This window comes from Mastomys coucha, chromosome X, assembly GCF_008632895.1.
Source record: "Mastomys coucha isolate ucsf_1 chromosome X, UCSF_Mcou_1, whole genome shotgun sequence".
In the NCBI taxonomy this organism is placed as follows: Eukaryota; Metazoa; Chordata; class Mammalia; order Rodentia; family Muridae; genus Mastomys; species Mastomys coucha.
In genome coordinates, this window is record NC_045030.1 from 41,554,434 (window position 1) to 41,567,877 (window position 13,444).

General features: G+C 42.6%; 1 protein-coding gene across 1 annotated transcript in view; it reads right to left on the reverse strand.

Annotated features, from left to right (window-relative positions):
• Positions 1–1,794, reverse strand: part of Kiaa1210 (KIAA1210 ortholog) — a 53,218-nt gene extending 51,424 nt beyond the window's left edge. Inside the window, exons 1-2 of the mRNA XM_031349714.1 lie at positions 1,671–1,794; positions 949–1,025 (exon numbers count right to left, since the gene is read on the reverse strand). The gene's annotated coding sequence lies outside the window, so the exon portion shown is untranslated. The remainder of the gene's footprint in view (positions 1–948; positions 1,026–1,670) is intronic.
• Positions 1,795–13,444: the final 11,650 nt, after the last annotated feature.

The following is a 13,444-nucleotide window of genomic DNA, read 5'->3' on the forward strand; positions in this document are numbered from 1 at the left end:
GAATACACATTTGAGGAAGGTTTGCAAATGAGATTTATTCTAATCTAATATTTTTTCTTTTAATTAGCATACAAAGTATTAGGTTTCATTATGGCGGCTTTAAGTGACGCTTTTGTTGTCGATACTCCTCCCATTTCATCTCGCCATCCTATTGTCCCCACCCTCTTCCACTCCTCGCAGCTTCCTCCATACCGGAGCACCTCTTCCCCACCCCCACATCATGGCTACCATCCTGCGGTCACGCCCACATATGCATAAACATTGCAAGCCAGGATGAGGCTTTTCTTTTTTTGTTGTTTTAGATATTTATTTATTTATATAAGTACACTGTTGCTGTCTTCAGACGCACCAGAAGAAGGCATCAGATCCCATGACAGGTGGTTGTGAGCCACCTTGTGGTTCCTGGGAATTGAACCCAGGACCTCTGGAAGAGTGGGCGGTGCTCTTACCCGCTGAGCCATCTCTCCAGCCCGAGGCCTTCCATAATCTGAATTTAGAGGCCTGTGGTGGCCTCTTTTGTTTCTATTCCCTTTACTCCTCCTTACAAATCCCTCCCTTGGTTGAATCTGAATTATTATCTGCATTGAAACCTTAATGGAGTCCATGACACTGTGGTTCAGTTCTGGTTATTCTTTCTGAATAAACAGAAATACCTCTACCTTAGCAAATGGAACCTTCTACGAAGATGTCAGACCTTTCAGCTCCTCCCCTCTCATGCCCCGCCCTCCTTCATCCCTCCATCTTCTCTAGGCTTAGCAGCCTTCATTTTGTTCTCATGTCACATGATTTCTATTAAGTTTTTTCCTTAACTCACCCCTCCCTTAAGACCTCTTCCCCCCACCTTTCCCTTTCTAATGGTCTTCATTTTTATAAGACTGAGTTCTTTTTCCTGATGGCGGTACACAGTAAATCTGGTTCTAGTTAGTAAGGTTTCATTGAGTGACTTACCCTCCTCCAAGGCTTCCAAACCTTCCATATTGCTGGATACTTCACTTAATGACTCAGCCATGGTACCTCACTAAAAACTTCAGAACAAAAGAGGGAAAGATGAGTCCTTTGATATATAGGATACAAAAAAAAATTACATCTTGCTACTTATCCTCAAACTATTCAAGAAAAGACATACGAACACAACTGCCTGCTAAGGGTAGGCATCAACTCTTTTAAAAAATACAGTAATCCTAATAATAGGCAAGTACATGGATACACAGGATATTTTGCCTAGGGCTGGTAGGGAGAGGGCGTTGCCAGGAGTGATGGAGGAGGAATCACTGTGATACTTACTTGTGACCATCTTTGTGAACGTGACAGGACAGTGCTTCCCAGCACTCAAACTTACGAAAGACAAAGGGGAGAACAAAGGAAAGGGGGTATTTTGACACCCCTGAACCTAAGTGCCACTATGAGAAGCAATTCTGTTTAACCCCAGAGTTCGCTCTGAAATTTTTCTTGAATACGTGCCTCATTTCCTTCAACTGATCCTAAATGCTCCGCGGCCATCACCACCAGGGACTACGCAGTCAGGCAGGACCGGTGGGCCATCTCCCCTCACCACATTGGCAATCACAATAAAATGAAGAACGCTCCCCTTTGCTGCAAATCCTTTCCTGTTACCTCCCCATATTTCTTGGTCTTGTTAGCACAAAATCTAAGCATTTTTTAATACTTACTCTTCCTGAAGCTTCACTAGGAGTTCTCCCGTGCTGGTCCCAGCGAGAGCTCCAAGCCACCTGCCTCATCCCCAAAGCAGAAGTGCTCTGGCTGAAGGCAGGCGTCCCAAAGCACCTCTATGCCTCCCGGTGCCCCTTTTAAAAAACAATTGTATCGGTTTCTGTTCGGAACAGCACACTCCCTGGATTTTCCTCTTTTCTTATTGGCTGGCCCTTCTCTAATGGCCCATTGTCCTAGCCCTGATTTTGAAACATAGCATTCTGGGGCCCTTGTCCTTGGTCCTCTTCTTTATCAACAATAAAGTCCTAGCTCACCAAATGTTAAGAGAAGCACAATTGTAAGTCACATGCCCAATTAAAAATCCTCTGGCAACAACACTTTAAAGAGCAACCCCCCAAAACAGGTGAAATATTTTTAATAAGGTATTTTATTGAACAAAAGATTATTTCAACATGGAATCACTATGAAATATTAATGGTATATTTTATATTTTTCTTGTCACACTAAAAACTGTCACACCAGTCACATCAGCCCCTTGCTCTGCTTAAACTCATTCACCAACTTTCTGCTGCTTGAAGGTTAAATGCTTTCCTATACACTCTGGGGCCCCCTTGCTCTGTCTCCCAAAAGCCCCCTGTACTCCTATTTCCACTCCGTGGTCTCCTAGAATCACGAGCCAATAACATACTGTTATTTTGTTTTATCTAAACTGTGCATAGCCTGTCCATCATGCCCGGAAGGCCATCTTTTCAAATGCTTACTGCCTTATGTTCTTTGTGACTTGGATGCCCATGTCTACTCCCATCATGCTCTTCACCATTTACATAGACATCTTCTATAGTTGCCATCCACCCAGTGGCAGGGACAACATTTTGCTCATCTGAATACCAGCATTACCTAGTAGTACCAAGCACATAAAGTGCTCACTCCGTGTGCTTGGTAAGGATGAATGCAGGAGTGCACAGCGTACTGGAGGGCAAAGTGTGAGTCAAGACAGAAAGTGCTCCTCTCAGTTAAATGAATGGGAACAATGTGAGGCACATTGCAAGTCAAGAACTTGTTTGTATAAAGTTCTATGAGAAAAACTGGTAAGACAAGGAAGAAAAGAGAAAACATATATTTTTATACAGATACCTTCATGTAAAGTGGTCATTAGCAAGTCTGCCCCAGCAAAGATATGAAATTGCATTATTGATTCATTTTTTTAAAATGCATGCTGGTCTGAAATGTCCCTCAGCAGAGGAGCATGAGCACATCACACATTACACACACACACACATACACACACAAGAATGAGAATGAAAAATGTACGTTTTCTTCCTTGGGCCAACCCAAGGCAACTCTCCCCTTCTTCCTGTCTCACTGAAAGGTTGTAAGTGTTTTGAAGGTAAAATAAAGAAAGAAGGCCTATCTCTCAGGCTTGATGAAGTTGTTTAACAATGTTCAAGGAGTCAGAAAAGTTTACTTCCCAAGTCTGTCTCCTTTCTAGAATGGAGAATGTTACTGTGATGCAGTAAGCCTTATGTTCTCAAAGCCATTCAATAGCCTCCCCCCAGGGAGGGGGGAAGCACTACAGTTGGTTATCCAGTGCCAAAGACTCAACACTGAAAACAGTACATGAAGTTAGCAGATTGTATTTAGGAATATATATACAGATACACACATATATGCATGCCATAACAATTAGTGAAAAAGGAAGCCATGAATTTGGAGGAGAGCAGGGAATGGTATAAGGGAGGGCTTGGAGAAAGGAAAGGGAATGGAGAAATGTAGTCATTAAATTAAAATCCCAAACATTAAAAGAAAATAACCATTAGGTAGGATAAATGCTTTGCATGAGGTATGCAGTAGACAGAATCCTGAAATAGAACCCAAGCTTTTTACTCCCTATATATTCCCTCCCTTTAGGTGTGGGTGCACCTAACCTAATTATGTGAGTCCTGTAAAATGAGGATATAGACTATAGCTATGGCAGTCAGAGATTTGAAGCCGTCACAGATGCTTTGCTATTGGCCTTGACAGAACCAATTGTCATGGTGAGTGGCAGAGAAGGGCTGGTTCATAGCTGAGAGCAACATTTGGTTAACAGCTATCAAGAAATCAGAGACCATCTAGGTAGTCATGGTGGTACATTTCTATAATCCCTGCACTCAGAAGGCTGAGGCAGGAGCATGGCTTGAGCTCAGAAGCTTGGGCTAGCCTCAATGTAAGGGTTTGGATAGTAAGTGTTCCCTCAAAGGCATTGTTGAAGACCAGCTCGAGAAGAGTATAGTTAAGAGGTGAGTCACCAGGCATGGTGGTACACTCCTTTAATCCCAGCACTTGGGAGGCAGAATCAGGAGCATTTCTATGAGTTCATGCCAGCCTGTTTTATAGAGTGAGTTTCAGGATTACTTTGAGAGGATAGATAGATAGATAGATAGATAGATAGATAGATAGATAGATAGATAGATAGATGACTGGAATCTGAGGACTCTGGCCTAATAAATGTATTCAGCCACAGATTTTTTTAATTTGATGGTATTAATGATAGGTGATTAAAACTTGGAGACAAAATCTGAAAGAGGGTATTACTGGGAATATGTGTCAAGAGCAGTGGGCCCAAATTCCCCACTTGTTTTTTCCTCCATTTCACGACTGAGGTTTTTTGTTTATTTGTTTGTCGTGGTTAATACTATTATAGTTCCTGACCGTCAATAATACATGAGATGAGAGAAGTGAACCTCTTTAAAAAGTAGGGTGGGAAACTGAGTAGAAGAAAGAGAAATGGGTGTAGGTGTGGGCCCTGAATTTCCATCAGTTACTCGGAATCTGTGGGATTTGGCTCAGTTCTTCTCCGCCCTTACAATTCCAGAGACAAGAGGGAGCAGAGTCAGCAATCTGGGACTAGGGAGGGGAGGGAGGCACTGGAAGCCAGCCACTCCTAGGACCTTGGATGTGGAGGCAATAAACAAGGGTGAGAAACCAGGCAGAAACCTGGTCCCACGCTGGATCATCTAGATCCTTTGTGAAACAATTTGAAACTTTTTGGTTTGGTTGCGAAACTTTAGCCCACAGTGTGCCCGTTAGAAGACGCAATCTACAAATCACCTCGTGATCTCAAAAAATAGCCTTTGTTCTCTCAGCTCTGTCTGGTGGGAAATAGAGTGGTCTCTGAATAAGCTTCATCTTAAGGTGGGGGGATTGGCCTAAGGAGAGTAGAGTCTGCTATCCCCAGTAGATGCATGCCCAATGAAATAAAAATGTTTCCTGGAAAATGAGATTCCTGAATCTTCTTCATTGGGGTGATACTTGTAGGCCAGTTGGACCTCTAATTTTTTTTAGATCTTAAACCCATAGGTGTTCTTTCAACTGTGAAAAGGGGCAGCTGCTATCTCACATAATGAGCAGGATGTTCTGAAGACACTCTGGATCCAAACGTCTTCCTTTCCTGCACCCATGGCACTGTCTTCTGCCTTCTTTTGCCTTAAATAGCTGCTGGTAGACCTGTTCTCTTGAACCATACAGCCTAGTGAGAATGTTTGTCATCAGGGCCTCCTTCCTTCAGCACACCCAGACTCTGTGTGAATGCATACTATGTGCTTGGGTCTGTTTTAGATGCTATGGAGGCAATAGCAAAATAGAAATTCTGAATGTTTGCCATCTACTAGACACTGAGCACGTGCTGACACTGTAGTGGCTTGCTCAAAAACCTTCTCACTGATTCCTCAAGCCTTTCCTGTGAGGTAGGTGCTATTTATGCTCACACCCTCCTTCATAGGGATGTGGAAGCTGGAAAGCAAAGAAACTACCCATGCTTACATGGTAAGTATGTGGCACATACAAGTTTTGAAGTTGGTAGAACCTAGGATTTCAGAATGCTAAATAAAATGTTCCGTTCACTGGTGACAGAAGAAAAGAGAAGAGGAGAAAGAGAGAGAGAGAGAGAGAGAGAGAGAGAGAGAGAGAGAGAGAGAGAGAGAGAGAGAGAGAGAACATGAGAGCACATATGTCTGATCCCAGGTTGAGGCAGGAGGTGTGTGAATTCAAGACTTCATAGTAGGTTTTTCAGAACACTCTGACCTTTAGAGTGATGCCCTATCTCCAAGAAACCCTGCCCTAATTTGTCCTCTGTTGCTGTGAAAACACTACAGTCAAAAGCAAGTTGGAGAGGACAGGGTTTATTTCAACTTACAGTTCCCAGGTCACACTCCATCCCTGAGACAGGTTGAGTAGAGGCGAGGAGGAGAGGCTTTTAAAGGGAAAGAGCAATAGAACATATGTAATAAGAGGGTAAAGTCAGGGAATAATGTGGGTAGAAAGGTTTAAGTGAGGGGGTGATGGAGGAGACAAGGGACTGGGATTAAAGTGAAACTTGTATGGAAACACTACATGTAAACATTCTGGTAAGGTAATTTTAAAAGTACAACTTTAAAGAAGAAATGTGTCCTGTGTGGGTAGATAATACTGCTCCCAGAAGCCATATTATTTAAGAAAAACTCCAATGCCAAGTATGGGATACCTTCTTATGAGTGCAGGTAGAGGAGACCCTAATGGTTCCCAAAGCAATACAAATTATCGTTATTGTCCTTGGTTTCCTACTAGAACAAGATGATAAGATTCTATTGCTGAAGACATACATACTTATGTTTTTGGAACGTACCTGGAAGTTTCTTTCCTGGTAGGTAGTTTTCATAGCAAGTAGAGTTACACAGGCTGCTGGAGGAGAAAAGTCATTGATTGTCTTCCCTAGATGTAAATCCTATGGCTTACAATATCAACCATCCAGGGAAGATGTGCCCCCTTGGCTCAATAGTGGCATGACTGTTTTCAGGGTAACCAAGCACCTTTTGATTGGATGGATGTAAGGCTCATCCCACAGGGAGAATTCAGACATGGTACTATAAACCTGGCCAAAAGCTCATGGCTTGGGATGTCATAAACCCTAGAAGGAAATCTATTATTGTTGTTTTGATATTGGGAATGGTATCAACATATCACAATATATTTATGATAATATTTTTCAATTTAAAAAGTTAGTTTTTTTGAGAAAAATACAACCAGATGGTGATGGCACATGCCCTTAATCCCAGCACTCAGGGGGCTGGGGGACAGTGGCAGGTGGATCTCTGTGAGATTGAGGCCAGTGTGGTCTACAAGGCAAGGGCCAGAATAGCCAGGACTGTTACACAGAGAAACATCTATGGGCAGGAGAAAGAAAATAGAAGAAAGAAGAAATACAAATGGTCAATAAATATTTGAAAAGATGCCCAGAATCCTTCACCATCAGGGAAATGAAAATTAAAATTATTTTGAGATTCCCCCTCATCGAAGCCAGAATAGCTAGCAGTCAGAATGGGTATCATTAGGGGAAAGTGCTAGTAAGACTGGGAGGAAAAGAACCCTTATTCAGTGCTGGTAAAGGTGTAAACCAGTTTAGCCAGTATGGAATTCAACATGGAGGTTTCTCAAAAGACTAATTCTAGAAATCTGTATGACCCAGCTGTACCACTCTTGAACGTACACTCAAAGGACTCAATATTCTCCTACAGAGATACCCACTCAATCATGTTTATTGCAGCTTTTTTCACAATAGTCAGCATAGATGTTCACCAATAATGCAATTCATATACACAATAGAATTTTACTCCACTATAAAGAAAAAAATAAATTATGAAATTTGAAAGAAATGGATGGATATGAATATGATCGTATTAAGTGAGCTGTCCCCAAATCAGAAAGATAAATACCTCATGCAGGGTGTGACTTCTAATCTTTAGATATGTGTGTTTGTCTAAATCAGAAAGATAAATACCACATGCAGGGTGTGACTTCTAATCTTTAGATATGTGAGTTTGTCTGGGAGTGAATGCATGTGAAGATCGCATGAGCTATGAAAGGTCCCATGACAGGTCCCAAGCTCCCGGAAGGGAAGGTGATAAAATAAGACATGAAAATGAAAAGAGGAACTCTAGAACCAGAAGAATATAAACCAAAATGAGGGATTGGGGAGGGGGAAGGAAGCTCAAGCAAACGAAACATGTATAAAAAGGCCTTAATGAAACTGGTCGCTGTGTATGCTAATTAAAAGTAAATGAACAAAAATAATATGAACCATGAGGCAAATTACTTATGTTAAAAATATAAATGATAATTGGATGAACTAAAAAGGGAAAGTGAAAATGGAGTGTAGCTTAAATGAAAAAGAAAGAAGTAGATGACAGGTAAAGGGTTTTCAGTAGACAGAAGAGATACAAAAATTTCACAATAGAGGAAACTATCTAAGCTACGCTATATAAATATAAAAGATGAACGAAAATCACAAATTACTTTTGAAAAGATAAAAACAATGAGAGTACAGGAAAATGAAAAACACAAAGAGGAAAAGACAAAAATAAGAATAAAACCCCAAAGCACAAAAACAATGTATTAACAGTTTCATCCTGAGTTCTGTACAGGGACTCAGTTGAAGGTAGTGATTTTTTTCATCCAGTTCAAGCTGATGCTGAACCCAGAGATGTTAAGGACCAGCAGTTGATCAGTGGTGTGGTAATAATTGTAGTGGCTGCCACGGATGAACATGATCAGTATTTTATCCTCTGTTCTCACCCTCTTCAGAGGAACACACACACACACACACACACACACACACACACACACACACACTTTTTACTCCTGTGCTTAACTAATTTTCAAGTCAGGGGATGTCTCCAAGTGTGTTGGGAGAAGTAGGTGGAGTGCTAAGATCTGTAACTACAGGACCCATCCCAGTGCTTTCTGGTCCTCTTCAGTATTAAACACATTACAGAGTGAGGAGGTCTGAGGAGTGACCACTGGAACTGAGCCTTAGAATTCTCCATCTTGTGAGAAGTAAATTGCACTGTAGAAAATTGTCCTAGAGTTTGCATGGCCTGCCGGCCTCTGACTTGGTACTATCAGTCTCCACAGTTGCCCTGGGTTTTTGTTATTGTTGTCATCATTTTTGTTTTGCTTTGAGGCTTGTTTGTTGTTGTTGCTGGTTTTTTCATAAAATCGCAAGGCAAGGAAAGGAACTGCTGTGCTGGGACAGCACACTGAGCTCTAGTGGGGGTTTACTAATCTCCAAAACAGCTAAGACCAACTCCTGTGGTTGATGATCTTCATGGCAGGAGACTGTCTACATCCAGTCTCACCGCACCCCCGACCCCATCCACCAACTGCCAAGAATTCTAGAGAGGAGCAATGGTGGGAGGGCTCAGTGGTTATGCACATGCACTGCTCTCGAAGAGAACCTGAAATCAATTCCCATCATCCACATTGGGTGGCTCACAACCACCTACACCTGGCTCACAACTGGCTCCGAGGGAACTTTCTTAGCATTTGGCTCCCTCAGCCCCAAACCATGACTTATACATACTCACGCATAGACACAGAATTAAATGATAATAAACAAATCTGTAAAAAGGTAATTCTCCAAGGTACAGAAGACAGACAGATGTTTCCATCCCTAGAGATTTATGAGGCAGAGAACTAGAAGGTACATTGTCTGCATGTGCCATACAAGGGCCCAGAGATCAAAAAGAAGGGTGAGGATCCTGGGTATGCCAGAGAAGTGTGTCCTCCCTATTCCACAAAGCTGAGTTTAGCAGGGAGCATGTAAGCAATACGAAGACCCTGAGACTTAGGGGTGAATGTGTTAAAGAAGTGAAGGTGAGAGCTGAAAGGGACAGCACAAGAGAATGCCAGGATAGGAAGCCTCCCTGGCCACAGAAAGCCTTTCCAGACAGGTTTCCCAGCCTACGGGCTGTACGTGACTGAGGAGAGCCAAACACAAGATCATAAACTTATTTACATTGCTATGAGAGATCTTGGCAATTTAAAAAACAAAAAACAAAAAACTCTGTTGCAGTTCTTGGGCATCAACTTTGTAAAAGACAGCATTATGCCACAATGCCAAAAGGTCAGACAGGCAGAGAACGCTGGGGCTCACTGGGCTGGTGAGCCTACTTGGCCAGCTCCGGGGCAGTGAAAGACCCTGTTCTCACAAAACAAGGTAGACAGCACCTGAGGAACAACAACCAAGATTGCTTTCCAGACAACATGTGCACACACACACACACACACACACACACACACACACACACACACACACACCAAGCACTTTTTTAAAAGTGAGCATGCCTGCATCAGAGGTCCTGTTGTGGATAACTCCATTTAAAGCAACAGGACTAAAAGGGACTTGTCGGAGAAGGTCGCAATGCAGATTGTTTTTAGATGATGTGAACACTGAGACACTAGGGGGTCAGCATAGATGAGCTAGAGAAGGGACAGAAAAAGCAGATTACAGCCACCAATCCCAGGTGTCTAGAAAGATCTTGAGGACCCTGGCCTCAACTTTGAGATGTAATTGCCTTGCTCAGAGTCAAGTTCACCATCAAGTTTGACTCATGTTTCTTTGTTTGGTTCAGGGATTGGAGCAGAATTGAGAAGCTCCTGGAAAAGTATTGACACAGAAGGAGGCAGCAGAGCAATAGATTGGGAAATGGAGTGCATGCCCTGAGGCCCCAGGGCTGTATTGGACAACAGTAGAAAAGGGTCTTATTTGATACATGGCCTAGAGCTGAGCCAAGATATAAGATAACTAGTTAGAGAGAATGGCCCAGAACCCAATACATGGTGAAACATCTGCAATCCCAACCCTCTGGAAAGAGGCAAGAGGAGATACAAGTTCAAAGCCAGTGTGAGCTGCATACTGAAATCTTGACTCAAAACAAAGAAAGCCAGGCACAGTGGCTAGTGTTTTTAAGCCCAGAATTCAGGAGGCAAAGGCAAGTGGATCTTTATGCTAGCCTGGTCTATATATATATAGGCTTTTGGGGACTACATAATGAGATCCTGTTGAACACACACACACACACACACACACACACACACAGGGAAGAGAGGAAGGTAGGGAAGGAGGGAGAAAAGAAGGGGAAAAAAATCCAAAGCCAAGGGCAGAATGGAGGTTCTGCCTCCAAAACCAGCCAATCCAAGGGAGTGTGTCCCAAAAGTTATCCACTCATTCACACATTCATGGCACACCATTACTAAGCCAAAAAACCAGTAGGACTGATTGCCCCTATAAGAACTCACTGATGCTTGTGTAGCTCTTTCCATGAAGGAATGCTACAAGGAAGAGTGGTAAATGAGAAGCATCGCGGGAGAGCTGAAACCTGTTGGGTATCTTAGGCACAAGAATTCCTAGTCATCAGGGACTGGGTAATGAAAAAGCCGCACTGGATGTAGAGTCTCCCGTGTCCTCACAGTGCCCAGAAAGAACACTTAGATGCTGGTGGGAGGGCCTGCCCTACTGGGTTCACTGAGAGCAACAGAAGCCCAGGAAGAATAAATGTGATCACACTGGAATAGTAGCATATTCTCGTATGGAGGAAGAGCTCCATAGAGCTTTACAAACTATGACTGCAGATAAGAGTAATGGTGTGAGGACAGGGTTCAACGGAAAGCCTGGAAATCAATAGCAAGCATCGTAACCCAAAAGGAAATGGGGGACAAGATGAGAGAGATGAAGAGAAAGCCATGTCTTATGATCTCCAGACATATCTGCGATGAAAAGGGAAAATGGCTTTTGGTTTGAGGGGGGTAGCATTTTTAAAAGATTTATTCGTATTTATGTGTACATGTGTGTATGCCGTGTGTGTACAGTTACCAGTGGGGGCCAGAAGAAGACATGGGATACCCAGGCGCTGGACTTTACAAACTGTTGTGAGCTGCACAACCTGAAGGTGCTTCAAACCTAACTAGGATCCTCTGGAGGGGCAGCAAGCATTCTTAATCAGGAAGCCAACAACTCCTCAGTCCCAGCAGAATGTATTTTCTGTAAGTAAATGCATAAATCTGAGTCTCCATAGAAGACTCTAGGAATTTTTTAAGAGAACAAACCTTAGCTCTCAATTAGTTGGAAGGCTTTTAAACAAAGCAAATCTTTTCAGTGAGCCTCAGTTCCTGGTCTAAGTACTTAGAGGGTGAGCTAGATTTGGAGGTTGGGGTTCATTTTAGTCCCTTAAACATCTGGATTTTTATAATCACTGGGACCCTCTTCCAAAGTTGCCAGTTCCTCTTAGAGAGGTCACATTTTGCAGCTTCGCTACTAAGTGTGCTGCGTTAACCAGCTGAGCCTAGCTTTAAGAGGAGGCTTTCTGTTTGTTTGTTTGGTTGGTTTTTGGTTTTTCGAGACACGGTTTCTCTGTGTAGCCCTGGCTGTCCTGGAGCTCACTCTGTAGACCAGGCTGGCCTTGAACTCAGAAATCCGCCTGCCTCTGCCTCCCAAGTGCTGGGACTAAAGGCATGCGCCACCACAGCCCGGCAAGAGGAGGCTTTCTGAAAGCCTGGTAATATTTTCAGTACAATTGCCTTCCTTTTTCCAGTTGTTTAGAAATTTAAGTGGCTTTTTTTTTTCAATTTTAAAAAATGTACAGAGTTGCAGACTTCCTGAAAATTCATCAAACTCTTTCCTCTACTCCTAAAGAGACTGTTATTCCCCCCATTGTCTGGAGTGTATATGTGTGGATGCACACTCACATAGTAGTCAAAGGACAAATACAAATCCACCTGATTTTTTTTTAAATAGAGTCTCTCACTGACCTGGAGCTCATCAGCGACCTCGGTGTCATGGGACTAGACACCTGGGCTGTCTAGCCAGAACCCCATGGATCCCTTTCCGCACATCCCCAGGTCTAGGATCACAGGTTCATTCCATACTACTCCCATGGATCTCAAAAGAGTTTCCCTCTGACTTACTTTCCATTTTTCTAGGACAGGTGGGTTAATGGGGGTAGGGGGGTTCAAATAAGGATGCAGAGGTAACACCACGACCCTTAGTTTGTAGAATCTGCTCTCTGGCACACAAAGGCCACATGGTGGGAAATAAGAAATGAGGCCCTTGGACTATACAAATACAACACTTTCATCTCTTTAGTAACCTCATTTTTTTTCTGAAAACCAATGCCTATAGTGTCCCTGTTGTTCTTTTCTCCTCCGTATCTAGACTTCCCCATGTCCTTATCTCTTCACTGTGTCATTTGTCAGTTTCTAGCCCTCCTTCAGAGCATCTCCCTTACATTCTGTACTAGATAACTGAATCCTGTTGTTAAAAAATGTATTGCTTGTAGTAGATAGCTCTGTACAAAATGTTCGAGCTTGTGTTCGGATCCGACTAATAACCTATCTTATGTTTCTACTTTCAAAAACTGTTAACTGCTTTAACAATGCAAAGCCTATTCTTGATTTTTTTTTCCCACTGAGCCTCAGCTACATTGGATGAAAATTTGCCTGAATTGAAGGTTTTATAATGACCAGAAGCCCCAGTAGATGTAGGCTGTGACCCCTTTGGGGGTCGCATATCAGATATTAACATTACGATCATAACAGTAGTAAAATTACAGTTATGAAATAGCAACGAAAATAATGTTGTGTTTGGGGGTCACCACAACATGAGGAATTGTATTAAAGGGTCACAGCATTAAGAAAGTTGAGAATCAATGCTGTAGGCTCTGACAAGTTGTAAGGCCTTCAACAAGTCAGACAAACCTCCTGTCTTATAAAAGGAGCATAACAGAACACAGATTGAAAGATGGAGAGTGTCGGTAAATGAAGGAAGTATGGCGTTTATAAAATCCCGTCTTTTGCCTGTGCTCTTTCTGATCCATCAGCTTCTCAGAAAGCATGCCTTTCTCACAAAGACAAAGAAATCAGGCATGTTGATCTCCTTAGGGAAGAAGTATAATGCTAACACATTTGGAAGCGGGTCAGCTAT